General features: G+C 40.8%; 1 long non-coding RNA gene and 1 pseudogene across 1 annotated transcript; one reads left to right on the forward strand and one right to left on the reverse strand.

Annotated features, from left to right (window-relative positions):
* Positions 1 to 1,973: 1,973 nt before the first annotated feature.
* Positions 1,974 to 5,317, reverse strand: LOC144296616 (RNA-binding protein EWS pseudogene; annotated as a pseudogene).
* A 1,774-nt stretch (positions 5,318 to 7,091) lies between these two features.
* On the forward strand, positions 7,092 to 13,569 carry LOC144296481 (uncharacterized). Its single transcript, XR_013363587.1, has 3 exons — positions 7,092 to 7,348; positions 7,699 to 7,927; positions 13,321 to 13,569. It is a non-coding gene; the product is annotated as an uncharacterized LOC144296481 (long non-coding RNA).
* The last annotated feature ends 11,893 nt before the right edge of the window (positions 13,570 to 25,462 follow it).

A 25,462-nucleotide genomic window follows, 5' to 3' on the forward strand; every position in this document is an offset into this window, starting at 1 on the left:
GAGGGAGAAGCAGGTTCCCTGCGGGGAGCCCAATGTGGGACTCAACCCAAGACCCCAGGATCATGCCCTGAGCCAAAGGCAGATGCTCAACCACTGAGCCACCTAGGCATCCCTACAGCCAGTGTTCTTGGTTGTAAGAATTAACATGGGGAAACTTAAGCAGAAAAGAAATCTATTGGAAGGTTATTGGAAAGTTCAGAGAAGCAACAGTAGAACCAGGTGGAGAAAATGAATGGAAATTAAGTTGCTTCAAACTATGGGCAAGCTTATGGCACAGAAATTGTCTTGTTAGGTTGTCACTACATAAATTGCTGCCACCACTACTGCTGGATCATACACAACTAGACTCTGCTGTCACTCAATACTAGATACTAGTATCCTTTTTTTTTTTTTTTTAAGATTTCATTTATTTACTCATGAAAGACAGAGAGAGAGAGAGAGAGAAAGAGGCAGAGACACAGAGTGAGAAGCAGGCTCCATGCAGGGAGCCTGACGTGGGACTTGATCCGGGGTCTCCAGGATCACGCCCTGGGCTGAAGGGGGCGCCAAACTGCTGAGCCACCCGGGCTGCCCAAGATGCTAGTATCCATCCACTCACCATGAGGTAAATTTTAAGAGATCTCTGCATCTTGTTTCTCTCACTTGAGTCTAATTCCCTACTGGGAGCATTTGAATGGCTAAATCTAGGACACATGCCCATTTCATAGCTGCCAGAGGAGGCAGAGAGGGAGTATCTCACCTTCTTCATCTTTTGTTGAAGACAGGGCTCTGCCTCCCATGGAGATTTCCTCCAAATTAGAAGGCAGATTTGAGTGCTGGGAAGCCAGAAAAAGGACAAACATCTATTCCAGTTCATGTCTTTGCCTGTCAACTTCGCCTAGGTTATTCTTTCTCTAATTAAGTTTCCCCCAAAGTTCCTACCTAACAAAATGCAACCACCCTTATAAAGTCAAAAGCTCACAAACCCTCTCCCAAAAGGAAGACAGGGCACTGGTTCTCACACCAGTTTAAATCCAGGCTCTCTCAATGTCAAGACCTCTTGTTCTATCATAATCACATCTCAGTATCCAGAAACCAATGACAAATCATAACATGAATAGCTCTACTGCTACCATGTTGGGAAGGCAGAGGAGAGAAAAAGGAAACATGCAGGGATCTGTTTAACTCAAATCTATCAGGTTCTGAGTTTAAAGGGGGAGAAGTCAGACAGCAAGAGATGTTCTTACACATTCACCACAAAGAAGGAAATTCAAGTAGGAAGGACTCCATAGTCATTGTATCCACAACTACATTGTATCAGTCTACGTGGTCATTGGGTCCTGGCTACAATTTGCTGTTCAGGGCTTTGTTTCCTGGTAAAGTCATTCAAATCTTTAAATTTCAGAGGGATCTGGGTTTGGGGTTCCTGCCTCTAGGCAATTGCAGTAGCACTCCATTCAACTTTACCTCTGGCTACAAAAGAAGGAGGAATTACCCCAGAACATCACCTCGATGTTACAACCACAGGTCACCTTCATCTTGACACTTAGGATCAAGATGGGTATCAACATCAAAGCCTTCTATTGCAATGGCAGGAGGAGATCAAAATGGTCAGGTCATAACCACAATTTCCCTTTTTTTTTTTTTTTGTTTATAAACATTTGGAATTTTATTAAAAAAAACATCACAACCATGAACATTGTTACAGTTAGAGGCCCTCTTGGTTCTCCACAATGATACTGAGCATGCTCACAAGGGGTTCCCATTGTTCAGTCTTTAGTCAACTATCTTTAAAAGAAGGAAAAAAAACTCGGCGCACTACCATTTAACTTGTTTTAATGTTTCTTCACAAATGGTGAAAAATACTAAAGTACAGACAAGGAATAATCATAATGTTGTGGCCAACATTGTAAATATGGAATCATAAATTTAAAACATTTTCTGGTTTAAAAAATAAACCTGGTAGTCCAGGCAGCTCTGCGGGGCCTCTGCGTCTAGCAGGGCTGGTCCCTGCGCCCCTGACGGTGCTCGCCTTTATCCAGTTTTCCAGGTCCTCCACGCCGCCTCTTCTTCCTCCCTCTGTTCCATCAAAGGTCCAGGGGGGGATCCCTGGGTGGCGCAGCGGTTTGGCGCCTGCCTTTGGCCCAGGGCGCGATCCTGGAGACCCAGGATCGAATCCCACGTCGGGCTCCCGGTGCATGGAGCCTGCTTCTCCCTCTGCCTGTGTCTCTGCCTCTCTCTCTCTCACTATCATAAATAAAAAAATAAAAATTAAAAATTAAAAAAAAAAAGGTCCAGGGGGGCCCACCAGGACCGCCTCGTCTTCGTCCGCCAAAGCCACCTCGGTCCAAGCCCCGGCCACCACGGAAGCCCCCTCTGTCTCCACCGCGGCCACCCCTGAACATCCCACCGGGCCCACCGCGGTCCCTGAGGCCACCTCTTCCTCCCGGCAGGCCACCAGGGCCGCCTCTGCCCGGGGGCGGGAAGGGTGGTGGAAGGAAGCCTTCAGGCCTCGGGGCCTTACCCTGGTTGCATTCTGTTCTCCAGGCGAAGTTCTGGTTTCCACACCCCGGATTGGGGCACTGCCAGTCCCCAGCTCGGCGCTGGACGGTTCCTCCTCCAGATGGGTTCTCTCGGGAACCCCGGGGTCCTCTTGGGGGAAGCCACCTCTGTCTCCTCCAAGGCCTCCCATACGACCCATGGGGCCCCCAGGACCTCCTGGGCCCCCTGGACCTCCAGGGAGTGGCGGTGGCATCCCTCTGCCCTCACGGGGAGGCATACCACCCCGCATGCTGTTCATTGGAGGTTTCTTCTGAGCAAGAGAAACCTTAAGTTTGCTTCTTTGGAAATCTTTCCCATCAAACCACTCCACAGCAGCCTTGGCAGTTGGTGGATCTTCATAGGATACCGTAGCATCACCTTTGGGCTTTCCTGTTTCCTTGTCCAAGTAGATATGGATCATGGGTTGTCCGGTTCTCTTGTTCATCTTAACAACTCCACACTGCTTAAAGAAGTCAGCCGGATCATCTAGAGTCACATTGTCATTTAAGCCTTGCACATAAATCGCACTGTTGTCAGAGTCTTCATCTGGATCTACAGGTGGGCCTAGATCAAGATCTGGTCCTTCATCCATGGGTCCACCAGGCTTATTGAAGCCACCTCGCTCTCCAGCGCCCATTCCACCGCATCCTCCTCCCCGCCCACCTCTGCTCATGCCTCCATGATCAAATCCCCCTCTTCCCCTGCCCCGGTTATCAGGGCCACTCTTGCTCCGGTTCTCTCCTGGTCCGGAAAATCCTCCAGACTCCTGCCCATAAACACCCATGCTACTGGGGTGGTCCTGTCGGAATGAACTCTGCTGCCCGTAGCTGCTGCTCTGTTGGCTATATTGACTTGGAGCCTGGCTGTAGGATCCAGTTTGCGGGGGATAACTAGTGGGTGGCTGCTGCCCATAGCTGCTTTGTTGACCATAGCTACTCTGCTGTCCATAGCTGCTCGGCTGCCCATAGGTGTTCTGCTGAGAGTAACTGCTCTGATCATAACTAGTCGGCTGTGTAGAGGAGTAGCTGGTAGGAGGATAAGATGGTGGTGCTGTGACTGGCTGCGTGGGGTAGCTCCCAGGTACCTGGGGATAACTGTTAGATAACTGTCCATATCCTAGGCTGGGCTGGTTGTAATCCCCTGTGCTAGATTGAGGTTGACTAGTCTCAGCGGGTTTGTTACCATCCTGTGGTCTTGCAGGTGCGGTGGCTGCTGGCTGCTCATAATCACAATTTCCAATTCAGTGGGACTATTGTTTTGTTTCCCTACAATCACATTCAACCCTTGAGTGTTTGAGGTTCTAACCAACGGGACCCAGGGTCACATGAATAGAAGCAAAAATTCTGCATTAGTTGTTAGGTGTAGTTATTTATATTCCTTGGTTCTAAGGTTCGTGTACTCTAACCAGGAAAAGCACCATAAATTGGTCCAAGAGCATAAAATTGAAAACTTGCATAGAGTACTTTGCAATGTACCTATGTGTCAGCTAGCACCGTAAGTTAATCTTCAGTAGGTTTTTCTATAGAACCAGCTGCTTCTGGATTGTAGGGAACATGTCAAGATCAACAAATAACTGAGTATGAACCCATTGCCTTTGTTGATTCACTATAAATTGAGTCCTTGGTCAGAGCAAAGTTGTGTGGGAGACCATGTATAACTAAGGTCTTCAGTAAAACCTGTCATCAACCAAACTATTACTCATTGATTGTAATGTGTAAAATGTTACATCAGGCCATTCTCCTTTCCAGACTTAAAAGATAAAAAATATGGGCTGCTCAGAGTTCCTCCCTGGGGAAGGACTAACTTTCATCACTCCTTCAGGCCAGCCTGCATGGGCTCAAATTGCACAATACACTTCTGACTCCTGCCAGCCAGGGGCTCAGAACACTAAGTCTAGCTCAAAACGCTTCTTCCTCATTAAAGCAGTCATGGGGAACCCTCATGAGGCCAAACGTGTTTGCTCAGTTGTAAAATGGGTTTTAGAAGTGTGTGAGGATAAAATGGGATAAGTATTCAAAGCAGTTAGTCCAGAATCTGACAGAATAAAAATCCTAAAATCCAAGCTGTTATTGTTGCCAAATCACATTTAGGCAGGAACCAATATGTGTGGGCAAGCAAATGAAATCAACTACATGTTTTTCCTAAGTCTACATACTTAAATAAGTATATTTATTTATAATGTTCAATAAATACACAGATGAGTACATGCTTAGCATTCTATTAGTATTAAAATTATGCATTTTAAACCAAATTAATGGGGGCAGCCCGGGTGGCTCAGCAGTTTGGCACTGCCTTCCGCCCAGGGCGTGATCCTGGAGACCCGGGATCCAGTCCCATATCGGGCTCCCTGCGTGGAGCCTGCTTCTCCCTCTGCCTGTGTCTCTGCCTCTCTCCCTCTGTGTGTCTCTCATGAATAAATAAATAAAACCTTTAAAAAAATAAACCAAATTAATGTACACACACACCAGTCTCTTTCTCTTTCTCTAAAGAATTACCTGGGGAAAGTAATACAGATCTGTGATATCAAATAAGATGAGAAAATTCTAAGCATTTCTGTACACAGATACTTTTTTACATAGATTTTTTTCTATAGAAAAGTTCACTAGTCTTATCCAGGAGGGTACCAGGGTTCTATTTCTTCCCCCAGATCACTAGCCTTTATCCAACTGTGTAACATTCAGCAGATCCAAACTATGGCATTGAAAAAAATAGCCATCGGCAGAGGTCACAGAGCAACATCTTGAAGAGTCAGACTGTAAGTGTCATCTGTAAAGTCTCCACTCTCAGACGATGTCATCATGCCAATTCTATCTCTAGATCTTCACTACCAGATCATTCTTTCTCAAACACTAATATAATTACCATGGAAAAAATGAGCACAAGAGACATCTGGAGAAACTCAGAAACCTGAAGGTGAGAGACTGCTTGTTACACCTCCTCCTACATGATATATTCTAGACCGAAGTTTTTGAGTGTCTCTTATAGCAAGAGTGTTATTTAATCACAATTTCCCCTTCAACGATCAAGTTTTAAAATAACTGAATATTTAATTAATTCTCCAGAGGAATCTAAAATATGCAGAATTGATTAAAGAGTAAAAAATTTGCAGTTTCTCTGTAGCTGTAAACTCATTGAATGCAAACGAAATGCTCCAAAATGCTAGCAGCTTCCACAATCTAAATGATATTGGAAAGTAGAGTTGAATGTTAATTACATCTAGAGGACCTTAGACTAAGACTTCCAGACAGCCCCCATTCTGTTTTTCACAACTAAGCTGTCCCTGAATTTAAAGGAGAGGGGATTAATCATAATCCGTGATTCTGTGAAAATATGTCATTATGCATTTGAAAATGGTAGTTCACAGTCAAATTAAAAAGCTATGTGGTAGATGGTTTTAATGGGTACATGATTAATTTTATATGGTAATTGAAAATTCCACAACAGGAAAAGAAAAATGACATCTGGTTCCTACCTCTCTGCAATGGAGCAATTTGACAAAAAATTCACGAGACCCATGCCTTGGCTGAAATAGTGGGCAGCCTCAGACTGATTACTTATCAAACCAGAATGACAAGAATTAAGGCGTATCACCAGGTAACAAAATAGCCTCTATTCAGGTACTGATTCTGCTTGTTACAAGTTGTAACAAAACAATCTCAATTTTGAGATTCCCTGAAGATATGGCAATGATAATAGAAGAGGAAAGTGCAAAGAAGGATGTAACTAAGTGGTGAAATAAAGAGAATAGTGCTAAATTCACATGCTTTAGTCAAAACAGGAGTAGAAGAGTCAAAGAGGACACCCAGGTCCACAGGAGCAACTAACATATCATAGATGAGGCTATATCGGGATGGACCTTCAACATCTAGGTGGTCAAGCAAGTGTTTAAACAACCATAATAATATAAATATAATGTCACCTCTCTACATAAATGGCAAACAAAAGATTTTCCTAACAATTAGCATTTTCTTTTTTGTTTTGTTTTTTAATATTTTATTTATTCATTCATGAGAGACACACACACACACAGAGAGAGAGAGAGAGAGAGAGAGAGAGAGGCAAGAGACACAGACAGAGGGAGAAGCAGGCTCCACGCATGGAGCCCAATGTGGGACTCGATCCCAGGTCTCCAGGATCACGACCTAGGCAGAAGGCAGCGCTAAACCGCTGAACCACCCAGGCTGCCCCAAATTAACATTTTCATATAAATGTAGAACATGCACATTGAAATTTGAAACACTGGACTTCTTGTTCTAAAAATAAAATGGCAGGGGCATCTGGGTGTCTCAGTGGTTGAGCATCTGCCTTTGGCTCAGGGTCCTGGGATAGAGTCCCTCACCGGGATCCCCACAGGGAGCCTGCTTCTCCCTCTGCCTATGTCTTTGCCTCTCTCTGTGTCTCTCATAAATAAATAAATAAATAAATAAATAAATAAATAAATATTTTTTAAAAATAAAAATAAAATGACAGATCATCTGTCATCATTCATTGTACAGTGAACATTCCAAATTTACTCATCCTGAAAACTTGTTTGTTCCAAACTGTGTCAACACCCAGGAAGGTTGGGTTTTGTCTTAACTAAAATTTCTGGGAAGAAACATAAAACTAATTTGACCCCACAGCTGTCTGCATCATCCTGGTTGGTGGGACTGGGTGGCGCCCAGCAGGGGCAGCAGCCAGTGGATTCTACACAGAAAGTGAGGTTCCAGCAGCTGAACTGGTCGCTGAGGAAATTAATTTACCCAGCACAGATGAAAGCAGCAGAAGCAAAAGACAAAGAGGATCTCCAGAAGAGGGAAGCTGTTTAGTGCAAAAATAACAAAAGCAGGTATGTGGGAGGTGGGGGTGGGGGGTGGGGTAGCAAAAGAGGTTTTTTAAGAGGGAAGGGACCCAGGAATAATGGGCAGAAACAGGAGGGAAGGTACAGTTTAAAACTAGCCAAAGTGGGTTCTTCACCATATAGGTCGGGGGCTGGGTGCAAGATAAATGGGGTAGAAGTGCAAAGCTGGACAGGATGATGTAAAAGCTCGTTACGAAAATTGCCTGTTAGAGAGCACTGAGTGGTATTAGTGGGAGAGTTAATGTGCTGCAAAAACACGGAGTCATTTTGTTTACTTCCCAAATGACACTTAGGAATTCAAGGTCAGGTTTAAATTTGTCTTTTCTTCCCTAAAACAGATGGAAGGGCAAGGATCTTCAGCATCAGTCTGGAATGCAGCTTGTTCGGAAGTCCTGCTGTCATGCTTATGGCAGCCTGCTTTTTCAAGGGAGGCCAGCCAAGCAGGTATTTGTCATGCAAAGAGCAGAGATAGAACAAGATCCACAAAAGGAACATTAAGAGCACAAAATCAGGCCAAGTGGCAATAACCGTGACCTGCTGGGAAGCAGTAGCAGCACCTGGGAGAAAGTGAGTCATTGTGAATACAGGAGCTGTGCGTCACGGCGGGGGGGGGGGGGGGGGGGGGGGGGACAGAGAACAGCAGGTTTTGCAAACAGCCACCACAGTCACCAAACCCAGGCCATACTGTAGATGGATCTGGGAAGGACTGCATGAAACACACACACATTCTCATACATAAAGAGCTCAGCACTCTTAATAGATATCTCAGAAAGCAAAGTCAGCAGGAAGAGAACTTTTGAATAATTGTATTTTATATCCACAAAGAAATTGTCTCTACTCTATTTTTTTAAGTGGGCTCCATGACCAACATGGAGCCCAACACAGGTCTTGAACTCAGGACCCTGAGCTCAAGACCTGAGTTGAGATCAAGTCGGACACCCAATCCACCGAGCCACCCAGGCATCCCAGAAATTGGCTCTATTTTAATGCTATTTTCTCTCTTTAGGAAATTTCCCCAAAATTTGAATAAAAAATGTTGAAGTATAAATTTAATAGGATTTTCAGGTTATGATTCTATATTTCCAAGACTACTAAATGGATAGATAAATAATAAATGAAAGACTTTCTCCACTCTTACATTCATTCACTCTATTTATTCATTCAACCAATATTTATCAAACACCCAGCACAAGCCAACACTGCAGAGACCTCTGAAGTACAGTGGTGATCCATGTGGGTGTGGTTTCTGTTCCCTTGGAGTTAACATCCCAACAGAGAAGTCAAATACCAATCAAATAATCTCACCATATCATAACCACAAATGGTATGGTTATTCTGTGGTAAAACCAGTGCAAGCTGTGGGAGCACGCAGTGAAGGAACTGTCTCCTCTGTGACCTCAGGAAAGATTTGCTCAAAGAAATGACATTTTACCTAAGTTCCAAAGGATGAGTAGAAGTATCCTTAAGACCTGCCAGTTGAGGCATCATTTTGTTTTTTTGTTTTCAATATAACATGATGTAAGTATCAGGGCCCAGAGAGAAAGATGAGTCAAAAGGCTTTACTGTCCCCTTTATGGTCTCTCAAAAAAAAAAAAAAAAAATACTGCACTCAGTGCTTCTAGCTCTCTGTCTAAAGGTGGGATTCTTCCAACATCTTTAAGATTCTGGACATCACTGCAAATGCCCATACCTCTGCAGTGCTGGTGGGTCACTGTATAAAGGAATGGGAAAGTCATTTTGATTCTTTTTATTACCTTCTCTAAGAATTGAAATTGCCAGCCTTTGGTGAAAATCAATCTTTATTCTCTTGCCTTATCCAGGATGCCAAGGAACAAATTTCTCCCGTTTTTTCTAATAATATAAAAAGGCAGGCAAGTGTAATCTCTAAACAAAACAAAACAAAAACATTTGTTTTTGAACACTTGTCTCTGAACAAGACATTCTTATGAAACAAAAGAATGGCTCTGAACAAGACATTCTGAGGGTATTATATTTTCTCTTCTGGGGAAGGGAATTACAGATCTTGGTATAACTTGCTTAAGAAAAACAGACAATAGACACTTTGGTTCCAATTGTTTTCCATAAGAAGAAAACATTTTTGGGGGGGCGCTCAGCGGGGAGCCTGCTCCTTCCTCTCCCTCTGCCCCTCCCCACCTGCTCGTGCGCTAAAATTCTCTCCTCCTCTGTCAAATAAAATAAATAAAATGTTTTTTTAAAAAAGAAACATTTTTTCATAGCAGAAAATGAAGGCTTTCAGGTTTATAAGAGTTATCCTGAGATTTTCCACAAAAATGAGTTATTGGTAAAGGAAGCAAGAGCAAGGAATGGGTATGAATATCCAAGGAATAAGAGATATACAAAGGCCCTGGGGCAGATGACCATGGTGCATATGAGGAGATGAAGAGAAGTCACTGAAGCAGAGGAAATAACAGGACAAGTGGTAGAGATGAGGTTAAAGAGCTGTCAGATGCTACAGGGCTTTAAGGAACAAGGTGATGATTTTGATCTTTTCCTTAAAGCAATAAAGACCCATTGAAGGAGATTTAGCAGGAAAGTAATAACAAATGTATTTTTTAAAGATCACATTTTCTGTAACTTGGAGAAGAGATTCAAGAGGAGCAAAAGTAGATGTACAGAAGAGGTTAGGGGTATAGTAATAGCTTAGGAGGGAGATGATGATAGCTAAACCTAGGATGATGGCAGTACAGATGGAAGAAAATAGATGAAATTAACAGGATTTAGGGGAAGCTGGGTGGCTCAGTCTGTCAAACATCTGCCTTCAGCTCAGTTCATGATCTCAGGGTCCTGGGATTGAGCCCCATGTCTAGCTTCCTGCTCAGTGGGAAGTCTGCTTCTCCCTCTGTTTCTGCCTGCCCCTGCCTCCTGCTTGTGCTCTTGCTCTCTCTCAAATAAATAAAGTCTTTAAAACAAAGGAAATTAACAGGACTTAATCATGGATTGGGTTATAGGTGACAAAGGAGATGGAATTGTCAAGGATGAGTTCTTCATTTTGAGCTTCTTTCCATAAAGGAATGGCTAGTGACAGCATTCACCAAGAGAGTAGACCCTCATACAAATAAGCTGGGCCAGGGGGTGGTAGTGGGAGAAACAATGTGTTTAGCTTAGAAATGCAGAGTCTGCGGTGCTTTGGGGATATCAGGTATATATACATTGTTGGAAAGTAGCATATTTATCCCACAGCTGAGAAATATGGGATAAAGATATTGTACTGGAGTCTTGATGATAGAGACATAAGAATGGATGAGATTGCCTAGGGAGAGAATGTAAAGTGATGCTTTGGGAAGAAGACAGACAGGTAAAGGAGACAGAGAAGATAGAGAGATAGGAAAATCAGAAAAATGGCTTCACAAAGGCTGATGTTTCACAGAGAACTAAAAGTGCCTGCTGGATTAGTGACATGAAGGTTGCTTCTGATGTTAAAAAGAATCATCTCTACAAAAGAGCAGAAACTACTTCAGAGCATGTTGATTAAGGAGTAGAAGGGTGGATAAATTGAGTGTAGACAACAAATCTTCCAAGAAGTTGGCTGTAAATGCAAGATGAGTACTGAAGAGAAAAGTGAAATGGGGTAGGTCCATAAGAAATATAAATAAGTGGGACACCTGGGTGGCTCAATGTTGAATGTCTGCCTTTGGCTCAGGGCTTGATCCCAGGGTCCTGGAATCAAGTCCTGCATCAGGAGCCTGCTTCTCCCTCTGCCTATATCTCTGCATCTCTCTCTGTGTCTCTCATGAATAAACAAATAAAATCTTACATATATATATATATATATATATATATATATATATATATATATATAATGGGTGACATTTGAACATACCTCAGTGCTGAACAGAGGGATCCACTGAAAGAAGAAAAAGTCGATGGTACCAAAGGGAGAGTGGATTATGGAAGACATAACTTTTCTAAATCAGCAGAAGATGGGATCCTGACCACATGTGTAAGGACCAAACTTAGAGAAAAAGGAGAAGAAAGTTGAGAACATTCTCTCTGATGGATTCTATTTTCTTTGTAAAGAGTAGATGTTACGCCCAGAGCAAGAGAAAATTGAAGGTTTGAGAAGAATAGTGGCCTGAGATGGTAAACAAGTTAATCAGAGTAGCATTGATAGATTTCCAGATAATGTTTGAAAGACAACTGAAGGGCAGCCCCAGTGGCGCAGTGGTTTAGCACCGCCTGCAGCCCGGGGTGTGATCCTGGAGATCCAGGATCAAGTACCACGTTGGGCTCCCTGCATGGAGCCTGCTTCTCCCTCTGCCTGTGTCTCTGCCTCTCTCTCTCTCTCTGAATAAATAAATAAATCTTTAAAAAAAAAATGAAAGACAACTGAAGTTGTCTAGTCATGAATTTGTGGTGGTGAATATCTCCCCCACTGTAACATTTTCTCCCATAGTTCTTCAACCAGAATTAGAGGGACATGCATTGAAATGATAGTTCAAAATCTAAGCTAATATATGGAAGAAAGTAAGGATAAAATAGGCTTATGAGCAGAGAGAAGCCAGAACTGTTAATAGAATTGATGCCCACACGAGTTTGAAAGATGATGTTAGTACAAGTAATTGAACAAAAAGTCTGGCTTTAATCAGACAGAGTGAATGTCAGATTTGTGAGTTAGAATTTTTAAGTGTTGGGTGTTTAAAGCTCCAGGGTGTGACTCATGGATTGGATAGAAGTGAAATAGAGAAGAAAGTCATTGGACAGAAAAGGTCAAGAAAATGGAGTCCAAAGTATGGGGTGGGTCATGAGTTTACATATCATAGCAGAGATTGGGGTGAGATGATCACCATTAGAGCAATACAAAACTCATTAATAATCAGAGTAATGAGGAGGTCATAACAATGAATAGGAAGAATGGCTAGTAGAGCCAAAAGGCAAATGCCTCCATGAAGCATGATAATCAACCAAACTGTGGAAGTGATACAGAAACAGCAAGGAGGACACCAATCCTACCTCTAATCCCAGAGGCACATGCGGTATGAAAAATGAGCAAACTCCTGTTCTCCCCAAAATGGCCATGCCCAAGTCAACCCTAGAGTCTTAACATCTACCTGTCTGGGCCATCTTCTCTCATTCTTCTAAATCTATCATTTCTGTCTATCAAAAGCCTCTGAAATGATGTAATCATTTCTTTAAAATATATACACTATTTATTGCTTGAAAGATTCATTTTTTATTTAACTAATTGAACTCTAAGATAGTTGATGCTCCCTTTATAGATCTAGCAAGATAATCTCAGAAGCAAATTGGGATAAAGTTCCACTTTTTGCAAGTCTAGACTGGAGTTTAACTTTTAAAGTAAGACCTTCAAGGAAAACTCATCAGAGACTCATGTTCATAATCTATTCAGCTGGTATATCTGGATTTGATGCTCAATATGTCTGTAATAGCATACTTTCACACTTCCACATCTCCACAGTTACAAGGTCTTAATCATAATGAGTCATAATGAACTCTTCTTTGGTAAGTGGGATTAACATTCCCACATGAACTTGAGATGCTGAATTATTAATAGCCTCCAAGGCTTTTGGTTTTTTACTGTGCAATGCCTCCAATGCTTTCATAAAATTTTAAGATCATTAAAATAAAATGTAGGCTCAAAACCTATTTTTCCCAGTGTGAAAAAAAAAACTAATAATAAAAGGCTATCATGAGCTTCTCTGCAGGTAAATATTAAGGTAATGAAGTTAATAATACTTTAAAAATGTTATTGCATCAGGCGGGGAAAAAACAAAACAAAACAAAACAAGACAAAACCTCCAAACATTTTGTTTTCACTATGTGACATTTATGGCTCATCAGTATGACCTCTCTGATAGTTTGTGTTGGCATTAAGCTAATACTACTTAATGACAAGTGAAAAATCGAAGTAACTGTATAATTGCCCCTCCAAAAGACATGTGGCTTCACTGGGTTTTGCCTTTTTTTTTTTTTTTCACTAGGTTCATTAGGTGTGATGGTGCAAGAAAATGTTCCTGAGAAACTTTGATCACAAAGAAGATGTCTAGGGGAACCCTGGGTGGCTCAACGGTTTAGTGCCTGCCTTCGGCCCACGGCATGATCCTGGAGTCCCAGGATCGAGTCCCACATCATGCTCCCTGCATGGAGACTGCTTCTCCCTCTGTCTGTGTCTCTGCCTCTCTCTCTCTCTCTCTCTCTCTCTCTCTCTCTGTATGTGTCTCTCATGAATAAATAAATAAAATCTTTAAAAAAAAAACCAAAAGACAAAGAAGATGTCTAAATGCTGAACATCATTAAAAAGGCAAAGAGGTGAGCCACCTGGGTGGCTCAGTTGGTTAAGCACTTGACTCTTCGTTTCAGCTCAAGTTATGATCTCAGGGTGGTGAGATGGAGCCCCACATAGCCTTCACACTCAGTGGGGAGTCCGACTGAGGATTCTCTCCCTCTGCCCCTGCTCCTTTTCACGTGTGCCCATGCAGCACAGCTGCGAGTGCTCATGCACACGTATGCACTCTCAAAATAAATAAATAAATAAATCTTTTTTTTTTTTTTTTTAAGGCAAAGGGAAAGGAGGGACTTAGCATAACTATGTTACCTTCTTTATCTTGGAGGGTAAAATGAAAATAAGAAGTCCAAGAAAAATAAAGTTTCTATGAAGGGATTTCCAGACGAGATATAGATTATTCACAATTTTTAAAAATGGACTTCAGGTTGTGAAAAGGTGAAATGTAACAAAATAGGTAAGGATGAGCTAGCACTATATTTACCAAAGAAAAGCAATCAAAAACATGTTTATTTCAAAAGAAATAGCTTTGCAACTGCTAGGATTGGAATGACAGGAGGTGAGGACATTCAGAGTAGTTGTAGAGAAAAAAAGAATAAAACAAGGAAATTAAGAATCCTAGATCTGCAGTGGATGGAATGCTCCAGAGGAGAAAGCAATGCCAAAGGCTATAAATTACAGGATAGAAATAAGAATGGGAAATACATCATCTTATGAAAAGGTAGAACCTGAGGAGTCAAAGTGGGGAAGAAAAGGGGGGTTCACAGAAAATCTAGGGGTGTAACAATGCCATACAATCATGGAAAAAGAAAAACTTTGAATAGCGAGATTTATTTTTTTTTAAAGATTTTATTTATATATTCATGAGAGACACAGAGAGGCAGAGACATAGGCAGAGGGAGAAGCAGGCTTCCTGCGGGGAGCCCAGTGAAGGACTTGATCCCAGGACCCCAAGATCATAACCTGAGCCAAAGGCAGATGGTTAATCACGGAGCCACCCAGGTGTCCCAAATAGGGAGATTTAAAACAAATAGCGCAAAAGCAGATAGGTGGCAAGACAACTACCATGCTCAAGATACATTTTTAAAACTAATTTTTTAAAAACTGTAACACTGACTATGAAAAGATGAAGTAGGAGGTGACTGGGTTCATCTTGGTGACTCTATTAATTTGCTAGTACTGTCATAAAGTACCACAAACTAAGTGCCTTGAACAACAGAAATGTGTTGTCTCATGATGTGGAGGCTGGACATTTGAGATCCTGGTGTGGATAAAATTAGTTCCTTTAGAGGGCTGTGAGGGAAGGATCTGTTCCCAGCCTCTCCTTGGCTAGTAAATGGACATGTCCTCTGTCTCTTCACCTGATTCTTTCTGTGTGTCTGTCTGTGCCCAAACTTTCCCCCTTTTATAAAGACACCAGTCATATCGAATTAAGGAACCACCTACTCCAGGATGACCTCATCCCAATTGGCTATCCAATTTCATCTGTACCGATCCTGTTTCCAAATAAGGAAACATCTGGAGGTATTGGGGATTAGGACTTCAACATGTGAATTTTAGGACACAATTCAACCCATAACAGCGGTCAACAGGGTTGCCAGCATATTGCCAAGCGGAATGAGATTTCCACATGACCTACACGTTACCTAGGGTCCCCTGCTCTTTGAAATTTAAGTATAATCATATTGGAACCCCCTCATGCCCATCAGATATTCAACCTTTCCCAATACATGAGTGACTTCCCTGGGAACTGATATCGTCGAAGCCAGCTCTTATTTCTGGCTCCTGCTCTGATGCATTCTCCATCCTGCTCTGTAATGATCCAGAAGCACAATACACCCCTTACCTCCTCGATGTTCACAAAAATAAAATAAATAAGAGCCCAGCTCTTAGTATCTATGAAGCTAATGGATGTTACTGAAGATCTGAAGGTCATTGGAAGGGAGAAAGGTGGAACAAATGGGAAGCACACAGTGAACATATTAATTTTTCTGCTATTGAGTGTCCTTTAGACCAATTGACCACTAGGGTCCAATGACAAGGGTACTGCCTCTGATGCCTGAAAAGTCTTCAAGCTGCCAAATCAGCCCTGTGTTTCCTGCAGTCCTCCATGAGCTAGAGTGAGTTATCTGAAGAAGAGGAGAGAGGCCCTGCTCCCTACTTGGTCACATTGCTCATGTTGGCCCCAGAGCAGAGCCACCTGCACCCCTGTATTGCAGTGCCCACCCCTTGTGATTACAGCTCTCTCAGCTTCTCTTTGGAGCCCCTCTCTCTGTAAGACTCATTCATGGGTGAGATCCTGTATCAAATCAAAGACATAAACCCTACTGCCCCCTCCATTCCTTTTCTCTCTCTCCCCAGGGCCCACCATAAAATGCCTTCACCTCATTTCATGCAGATAAAGTTCTTACAGCCCCACCTATGAGTTCAGGCTTGTCTGATTCCCAGAATAGACTCAAATAGGGACTTCTATTTCATTTATTGAAGTTCCTGAAATGGGAGTTTCAGCAATGAAAAACCAAAAAAAATTCCTGTCAGAAGGAAATTGAAAATGTAAGAGAAATGATCTAAGGGAGTGAGGATCTGTCCTTTCAGTGTGTCAGAAAACGGGAACCTATTAAAATATGATATATAGAAAACTCTCGACAGATTGCACAAAGGCAAAGATTTTAAAGAGCAAAGTAAATATTCCCAACTGCTAGGATATTCAGCGCGTACAAGCTTGAAAATGCGAAGGTAAAATACTGGAGGAAAATATCAAAAGACAACATCCAAGAGACAACTCTGTCAACAGAGTCAAGACTGATAAGAGAAGAAAAGAAATCAAGCAAGATTAAAGACATTACCTACAGATATTTTAAGTATGCAAGAGGAGAATAAAGGATGATAGTAGGCTTAGGACCTAGAAATAGATTGAAGTTTAGCCAGAAGAAAAGAAAAAAGATTTTTAAAAGGAGCACTGCATGGAATTGTTTCCAGAACAAGTTTCAGAAGAGACTGATTGTAATGGAGCTGCGGTGGATCCTATGGGGCCCTCCCCAGATCCCCTGCAACTAGTGAAGCTACCTCAGCTCCCGGGAGCACTGCAGGTCTTCAGCTGGAAGCTCCTTCAAAGATTCCTCGGTTGGGAAGTGAGCCTCACTCAGGATCACATCCCTTCCCAGGACAGCCTAGATCCCATGATGGTTCAATGCAGGGGTAGAATGGCCCAGCCACTTTGACACAACTATAAAGGGCCGTTCCAGTTCCAGATCCCCAGGCAGAGGGTGCCATTAGGTCTGCAGCCCAACTCCACTTCTCCATCCACCATATTCTTTCCTCTTTTCCCTTTCTTATGTCCAGATACTAAAAAGCATTCCTTAATTAATAGTATGCCCACTAAACTCCATCTCAGAGTCTGTTTCCCTGGGAGTCCAACTTGTAAAGGAGGGTGATTCATTTATATGAATAAGCACATATAAATATAAACTCATTTGCTTATTTGAACAAATTTATATGAGACAATAAAAAATGATTGTTCTTAGTCTATTATGGTGCTATAACAAAACACCATAAACTAGGTAGCTATAGACAACAGTAATTTATTTTTCACAGTTTTAGAGACTGGAAAGTCCAAAACCACAGGACCACAGATTGGAGGTCTGATGAGGGCCAGCTTCTCCATCAATGGTGTCTTTTCCGTATAACTTCACACAGAGGAAAAGGCAAGGGACCTCTCTGGAGCCTCCTTACAAGTGCACTGATGCATTCACAGGGGCTCCATCCTTATGACCTAATTACCTCGCAAAGACCTCACCTCAAATTACCACCACGTTTGCAATTAGGTTTTCAACACAAGAAATTTGGAGCAATGCAAACATTTAATCTATTCCAAATGGTGGGAATAAGACACTAAGCAGTGGAAGAACTGTGTTCATAACTTCATTGTTTTATTCTTTAAAACTTCAAGGATTATCTGAGAAAACTTTTGGTTTTAATGTCATATGCAAGAAAAGTCAATAGTTTAAAGAAACAAAAGTATTCTAAATCAAGTGTTAAAGAGAGAGAAGGCAGAAAGGCGGTTAACAGCTGAGGCAATTAACACTGTTGAAAATTTTTCTTTTTTTTGGTTGATAAATTTCCTATCGTAAAGCCTAGTGTGTATGGTAGAAAGATGATAAACAAGGTGCAATGTTGTGCCCTACAAAGAGGATGGATCTACTATGTTGGCCTGAGGGAAATGCTAGGTTTTATAGAAGAGCTTTGGTTTGAAGACTTTTAAAGAATAGGTGGATAATCAATAATTAGAAAACTGTTTTAGGGGCGCCTGGGCAGCTCAATGGTTGAGCATCTGCCTTTGGCTCAGGTTGCAATCCTGATCCTTGGATGAAGTTGTGCATCAAGCTCCCCGCAGGGAGCCACCCGGCTTCTCCCTCTGCCTCTCTCTGTGTCTCTCATGAATAAATAAATAAAATCTTAAAAGAAAAAGAAAAGAAAACACTTTTAAACTGGAGAAGCAATCTCTGGGGGCAGCTTCCTCCTTCCTCTGGTGGAAAAGTTGTTTTCCACCATTAAAAAAGTGTGTTATATCAGTGGCAAATTAAATTCGAATATTAAAAGCATGCTGTAGCTCTGTTAATAAACAAAAGAAATAGATGACATGAAAGATTTCACAATTGCATGTTAATGACTTCATTAACATTAAATACTGTATCTCAATATGTGGATTTATATACCCAGTTATCATTGGATCATGTGATTTTATTTATTTTTATTTTTATTTTGGATCATGGGATTTTAAAGGATATATTTTTTTAAGATTTTATTTATTTATTCATGAGAGACACAGAGAGAGAGAGACAGAGACCCAGGCAGAGGGAGAAGCAGGCTCCATGCAGTGAGGGACTCCATGTGGGACTCGATCCCCGGTCTCCAGGATCACACCCTGGGCTGAAGGCAGCGCTAAACCACTGAGCCACCAGGGCTGCCCTAAAGGATATTTTATATATTATTATACTAGTTGAATTGTCTCTGACATTATGCATAATCCATATTATGTTTAATATTGAGGAAATTATGAAATCAAAGAAGAAGGCACAAAGAATCAGTTTTGAGGGAGATTTTACTGTGTAATAGAAATAAAAAAGCCTGTAAGTAAGAATAGAGAAGAATTTCTCAAAAATGGTAAAATATAAAAGGATAGAACTTTAGGAACAACTTTATTAAAAAGGAATAAAATAAAGTTTTGAGAAATATAAGCTGTTGGGAGACAGTTCTCCATGGATTTCTTACCTTCCTGCTTGGCCTAAGCCTTCTGAGTAAAGGACAAGTTTGAAAGACAAGCAGCCTGGAAGCTACAGATTAAGAGATGTATCTCACCAGAGACATCCCAGGGTTGTAAAGATAAAGTCCTCTTCTTTTTCACCCAAAGACATTGGTGTACATTCGGGGATAATGAGGCATCTCTCTCCAGAGGAAAGAAAGGGATGTCCCAGCAATCCCATTTAGCTCAGAGTCTACCAGTCTTGGGACTCCTCTTCAGTGATGTCCCACTGAATGCACGGGTAACCTCAGTGCCTCACCACATCACCAGGTGGGGATTAGGGTATTGAGAACCAATACCGATAATGATGCTCTGACTACTGTTCTTGCTGTGAGTAAGAAATGGTCTGTTTCTCTGACCCAGGGTTCTTATATTCTTCTGTCAGTAGATACCTAAAGCTGGGACAAGCTAACTCATTATCTTTCAAGAAGAGTAAAATCTTAGACCCTTCACAGTTTTCGACTCATCAGAAACAAAATGTAAATTGTGTTGTTTCATTTTGTGTTGGGAAAACAAATGCAAACACTAACTCTAGGATAATCAAATATAAGTCCTTAAAGTGCAAAATCCTATGCAGATACAAGGAAACAGTTTCAGTATACAATAATTTCAAACTATGATGGATATTGGTAGCATGACATCCTTCAGATGTGATACATCCCTTACTGAATCCATTTTCAACAGATAGCTGTCAAATTTGATGTTTACACACATAAACACAAATTGCAATTGTATATGTCTCCATTCATATATTTCTTTAGCTTTCCTGTCATCTTTTACCAGATGTGGTTTGTTTCATTTTGTCCCTACCCTTCCTGCCCAGGGTTCGCCCACTCTCTCTTTGCTGGGTCGCGAATGTTGCCTCCACATTTTTGGCACTTTCTCTAGTTCTGAATTTTGAGATGTTCCGTATGCTTTATTTTTCTATGAGGTGTATTTTTTTCAGCCCCTAAGTTTTATGAGTTTCGTCCTGTTTCGCAGGACAAATAACTGCCAACAGCTACCATTGGCTGATGAAAGGAGGTTGCTTGCCCTGTGTATCATCTAGTGACCCCTTTTAATTCTTCTACAATGACCTTACTCCAGAGACTATCTGGACCTTCCTGGTTTCCCCCAAATATCCCAAAAGATAGGGGCACTTGTTGGGAACTTGAATTAAATGTGAAGAATAGCTCTCCTGACAGGGCTCTTAAACTGTTCCAGATACTCTGGCAGTAAAAGCAATTGGAATTCTCTTTATCATCTTCATAGTTGGTCAAGCTGCCCCCTCTCAATTGCTCATTTTTTCAAGATGCAGTTTTATTATTCATTATCAGAACACTTTTGATTGCTTCATTCAAAAGGTCCACATCAAAATATACTATAAAAATGTTTCCTGGAAAATTGACTATTGTTGCTTAAATGCACATTTGTTGGAGAGCTCTGAAGAATTCCTAGTAAGTTTCCACACTTACATAAGATTAATTTGCATCACTGCTCTCACACTTTGAATGCCTTTAGTTTTTCTTTTTCAGTATTAATTTCTTAACCTCTTTTCTTCACTGCATTCTTTAAGACCCCTGTACTCTCCCCTCATCAGTGAAATACCTGGTGGAGTCTTCAGTAGATAATATTACATTTTTTCTAGGACTAGGGTTGCTCGCCCTTGCCTAATTAGGGTATCTTCCATTACCAAGTCTCATCCTACCCACACTAAATATGTTAAACGCTCCCTCCCTTGTTCTGCTATTTAGTTTAACCCTGTGCTGCATGGGAGAGTGGAAAAGGGGAGAAGGATAAAGAGTAGAAGTAGGTCACTGATGCAGTGAAGAAACTTGACTTGGACATGCAAGTGTTTGAAAGAGATAGTATCCATATCAGGATAATTCAGGGAACTTTGTCTGAAATATCTACTCAAGTGAGGCTGAGAAATGGGCATCTTGAGGGTTGGGCTTGGCAAAGTCCTTGAAACCTGAACTGAGACATCAGGGCTTTGGATCCTGGCTAAGAGTTAAATAAGATCTTCCTGTCCATCTGGACTTAGCTTAGGGACCAGCAGAACACTGGAACTAGTGAAGGGCAATGTTGAAATTCAAAGTGCTTTTGTGAGGTCTGCATTAGGATAAGATCAGGTTGGGTCTTGAGATGAAAGGGTATGGCCAACAATGCAGGTATGGTGATATGGGGATGGGGGGATAACCAGAGTAGGCATGGTAAATGGAGGCTGGGGGGCAGGTATCTTTATCCCACTTTTGTTGCTGTTGCTATTCTTCTAATTTGTTCCCCCCCAACCCCAGCTTTTCTTCTTATATTTATTCCTCCAGTTAACAATCACAGAGCATTGGGATGCAGGGGACAATGTACCAGGCTGCATGCAAATTAGATAAGACCATGTTCCTACTAAGTAAGTACCCTGTTACAAGAGATCATAGTCTAGGCCTCTGTCTCCCAAACTATATGTAAAGAATCATTACTGTCCCATAAGCTATAAATAAATATTTTCTGACATTTTGTTTCTGTAGTCAAAGGAATTTGGAAAATGCCTATAATATTCCACTGTTGGACAATGACAATGTATATTAGCACAGAGAAGGTACTGACATAGCCTGCAATACAGAATTTTTCAACTCATTATTTTTTTATCAATTTATATGACCACAGAACTCTATTTTGTTTCTCATAATAATTTTTAATATCCTAAATGAGGGATAGTCTATGAACATACTTATAATAGGTGATTTAAAGTATTTGCTTAAAAAAATAAAATAAAGTATTTGTTTAAAAATAAATAAATAAATAAATAAATAAATAAATAAATAAATAAAGTATTTGCTTAGTAAGGCCAACATCTGGACTCAGTCAGGGACAATTTCCAGTTGTGAGGCTGTTGGGTTTCAAGGCTCTAGCAGAACTTGAAGAGAGGAACGGGATTAGGGCAAGTTAAAATGTCACCAGGCTTGCTCGGTTCTTAGGTTTTTTTGTTTGTTTGTTTCCTTTTTTGAGATTTTGCCATTTTTCTTGAATAAACATTTCTTAGGTTGCTACAAGCCTTTAGTTAATTTCTACAATTCTGAAAAGAATGATTCTGACAATTTTACCGCTTTGTTGTTGTTGTTGTTTAAAGATAGTATTTCTTTATTTGAGAGAGAGAGACAGAGATGGCAAGAGAGTACAAGGGAGCAGGGAGGAGAGGGAGAAGCAGGCTCCTGGCTGAGCAGGGACCCAGCCAGATGTGGGGCTCAATCCAGAACTCTGGGATCATGACCTGAGCCAAAGGCAGATGCTTAACCAACTGAGCCACCCAGGCGCACCAATAGTTTTACTGCTTTTATGAACAAGTCAGTGTTTGGAGGTCCTTACTCCACCATTCCCTCAAGTATTTTTTTTATTCCACTGTATCTTTATTCTTGTTCTCCATACTAGGCATGTACTTGTCCTCTGTTTATGCTGCTTGGAAAATTCTCTTTCAGGAATCAAATGTCCCATCCTTAGTGCAGCCTCCCTTTCTTCAACTCCTCCCATGCAGAATTAATTATGCCTCATTTGACTTGTTCATACATTTTATAGCTGTGATTGCATAGCCTTATGCTTAGTTGTTTCAGAGTTCCGCATTTGGTTATGACTGTTGTGTACTACACACCCCAGGGATCGCTATTCATAGCAATCTCAAATGTGCCCCCTGGCACATATATAATGAACAGTCTGCATGGCCAAATCTGGGTCCCTTGTGTCTGTCTCTACCAGTTAACATGAAATACTTAGATAGAAATAAGGTCTAATTCAATTTTGTTTGCCCAAGATTGAGTCCAAAATGCTGTTTGGACATACTCAATAATTTAACAAATGAATGAATAGAATATATTCTCCCTATCCTTGTTATAGGTCATAGACAGGCCCTTCCTCAAAAAAAAAAAAAAAACCCTCATGATGTAGGATATGAACAAGAAACTAAAATAACTGAACTAAATAGCGACCTATAACTGTCATGAGGTTAAGAATAAAATTCCCATTATTTCCGCAGCAAGAGAGAATGATTAGCAAATTCATGAATTAACCTTCTGTTTATTATGGGATTTCTACTTAATTCATGCTTTAGGCCTTAATTATACATGTTTCCATATGTCTTATTAAGAACTTCTTAGGTTGCATGAAACAAGCTGCCTAGAGGCAGCTGAAATAAAGAGGAATTTTTATAAAGAATTAGAGGTATTTCATGGAAACCAAGTGCAAAACTTGAACAGGACCTCTTGACACACTGCAGGTCAGAACTAGAAAGTCCATAGTAAGGTTCTTCTTTCATTTCTCTGAGACCACTCTCTCGGATTCTTATTTCTTCTCCCTGAACATCTGCTTCATTCTTCTCTTTCTCCCCAAAGACCTATTTTCTCTAAGTTAGCATGCACAAGGTCACCACAGCCTAGGCTTCAATACTCTCTCTGTTACACATCACATCAAACTAGCTAGAGTTTCTGAGTCCCTCTTTCTAATTCCCACAAGAGCAAATCTGTTGGACAAGCTTGGATCAGTTGTGAGCTGCTGGGATAAATGGCTGTGCACAGGGAGCAGGGTTATATCACTCGCTTATTAACAACTTAGTCAAGTCTGTGGGAACTTACTCACTAGAAGAAAATGGGCAATGGAGACAGGGCTATAGGTGATGGGGAGTTTAACTGGATAGCCATCTGTATTAGTCTGTTAGAACTGCCATAACAGAATACTATAGACTGGATGGCTTAAACAATGGAAATGTATTTTCTCACAGTTCTGGAGACTAGGAGTCCAAGATCAAGGTGCCAGTAGAGGTTCAGGTGAGGTTTCTTTTCCTGGCTTGCTGGTGGTCACCTTCTTGTTATGTCCTTACATGATCTTTCCTCTCTGGGCCCTGAAGAGAAATTTCCATTGACTCTTCCTCTTCTTATAAGGCTATCAGTCATATTGGACAAGAGTCCCATCTTTATGGTTAACTTTAACTATTTTCTTAAAAGCCCTACCTCCAAATATGGGGATTAGTGCTTCAACATATGTATTTTAGGGGGACACAGTTCAGTCCATAACAGCATCCCAAAAGGTATCCATAATGTCACTTAAAATAATATGAGTTTAATGCACATTGTTTTACTTGCTAATAATGGTTGTTAATGGTCTAGAACTGTTAAAGATGTGTTAAGGAATAAATAATGAATTAGTTTTTCTTCCTTATGACCAATATTCTCACATGTGTATATACATGTGTGGAATATATGGTCATATATATTCAGTTCTCAATTATCCATACTACTGAAGATGTAAAGTGAATATTCAGATGATCTGAAATAAAAAGTATTTTTTTTAAATCAAAAATATTTTTGCACCTACTCTATTCTTGTAACCAAATGTCCTATAAGAAGTAATAGTAACATTCAGAGGACCAAGAGTGTAACTTTTCCATGACTTTCTATATAGATGACCATACTTTTAAAGAGTAGGAAAGACGCTTTCTGGAGTTATGTAGCTACCTCTATCCTATTTTATTTAGTAGGAGAGATGGTTATATAGCAAAAAGCATGAAACTGAGCCTCAAAATAATGAGTAGACCTAGCAGAAAACTAAAGGAACTCTTTATAGTATCCACTTTAAATATATTTATCCTAGCTCTCAGAGAATTATAACAAAATTTTAAGGGGGGAGCAAAACAATCCTCCTCTAAACAAATGCTATTCAACCACACCACTGAAATCCACTTACCCAAACACAATGATTTATTTAAGTACTATTTGGGTGCCATTCTAAAAGCAAAAATCCTAATATCACCTCAGCTTAGGGATATTTTTCTGCTCCCAACAAATAATTCTAAGTATTTTGGGTCCTCAGGAAGCTAGTAATATGGAAATATAGTTAAATTTCGAGTCATTCAGTGACTACTCTATTGAATGCTGCCCTAATGCTCCTGTGCCCATCTTGGCTGCCTATTAGGAGAAGGAAACTAACAAAGATCGAGCATCTACTATGTAGAAATACATACTACATAGAACATTTTATTTTCTGGTAATACTTCTGATAGTCAGGTAACTCCTTTATTTTTTTTTTAAATTTTTTATTTATTTATGATAGTCACACAGAGAGAGAGAGAGAGAGAGGCAGAGACACAGGCAGAGGGAGGAGCAGGCTCCATGCACCGGGAGCCCGATGTGGGATTCGATCCCGGGTCTCCAGGATCGCGCCCTGGGCCAAAGACAGGCGCTAAACCGCTGCGCCACCTAGGGATCCCCAGGTAACTCCTTTAAATACAGAAATTAGATACAGAAAAATCTTCTGTATTTGTATAAATCACTATTTATAATTTTATGGTATAGAACTATAGAGTATATGCAGTATAGTATAGTAGTCAGGAATAAGGACTCTGGAATTAAAAATGTCAAGGTTCATACCCCAGCCCTATCACTTACTAACTGTGTAACCTTAGCCAAATCACTTAAGCTCTTCTAACTCCAGTGTGGATTACTAAAAAGGGATAATAATAACTTCTACTTCAAAGGATTGCTGGAAGGATTAGTAAATAACAAATGCAAATGTTTAGAGA

The sequence above is a fragment of the Canis aureus genome, chromosome 24 (genome assembly GCF_053574225.1).
Source record: "Canis aureus isolate CA01 chromosome 24, VMU_Caureus_v.1.0, whole genome shotgun sequence".
NCBI lineage: Eukaryota > Metazoa > Chordata > Mammalia > Carnivora > Canidae > Canis > Canis aureus.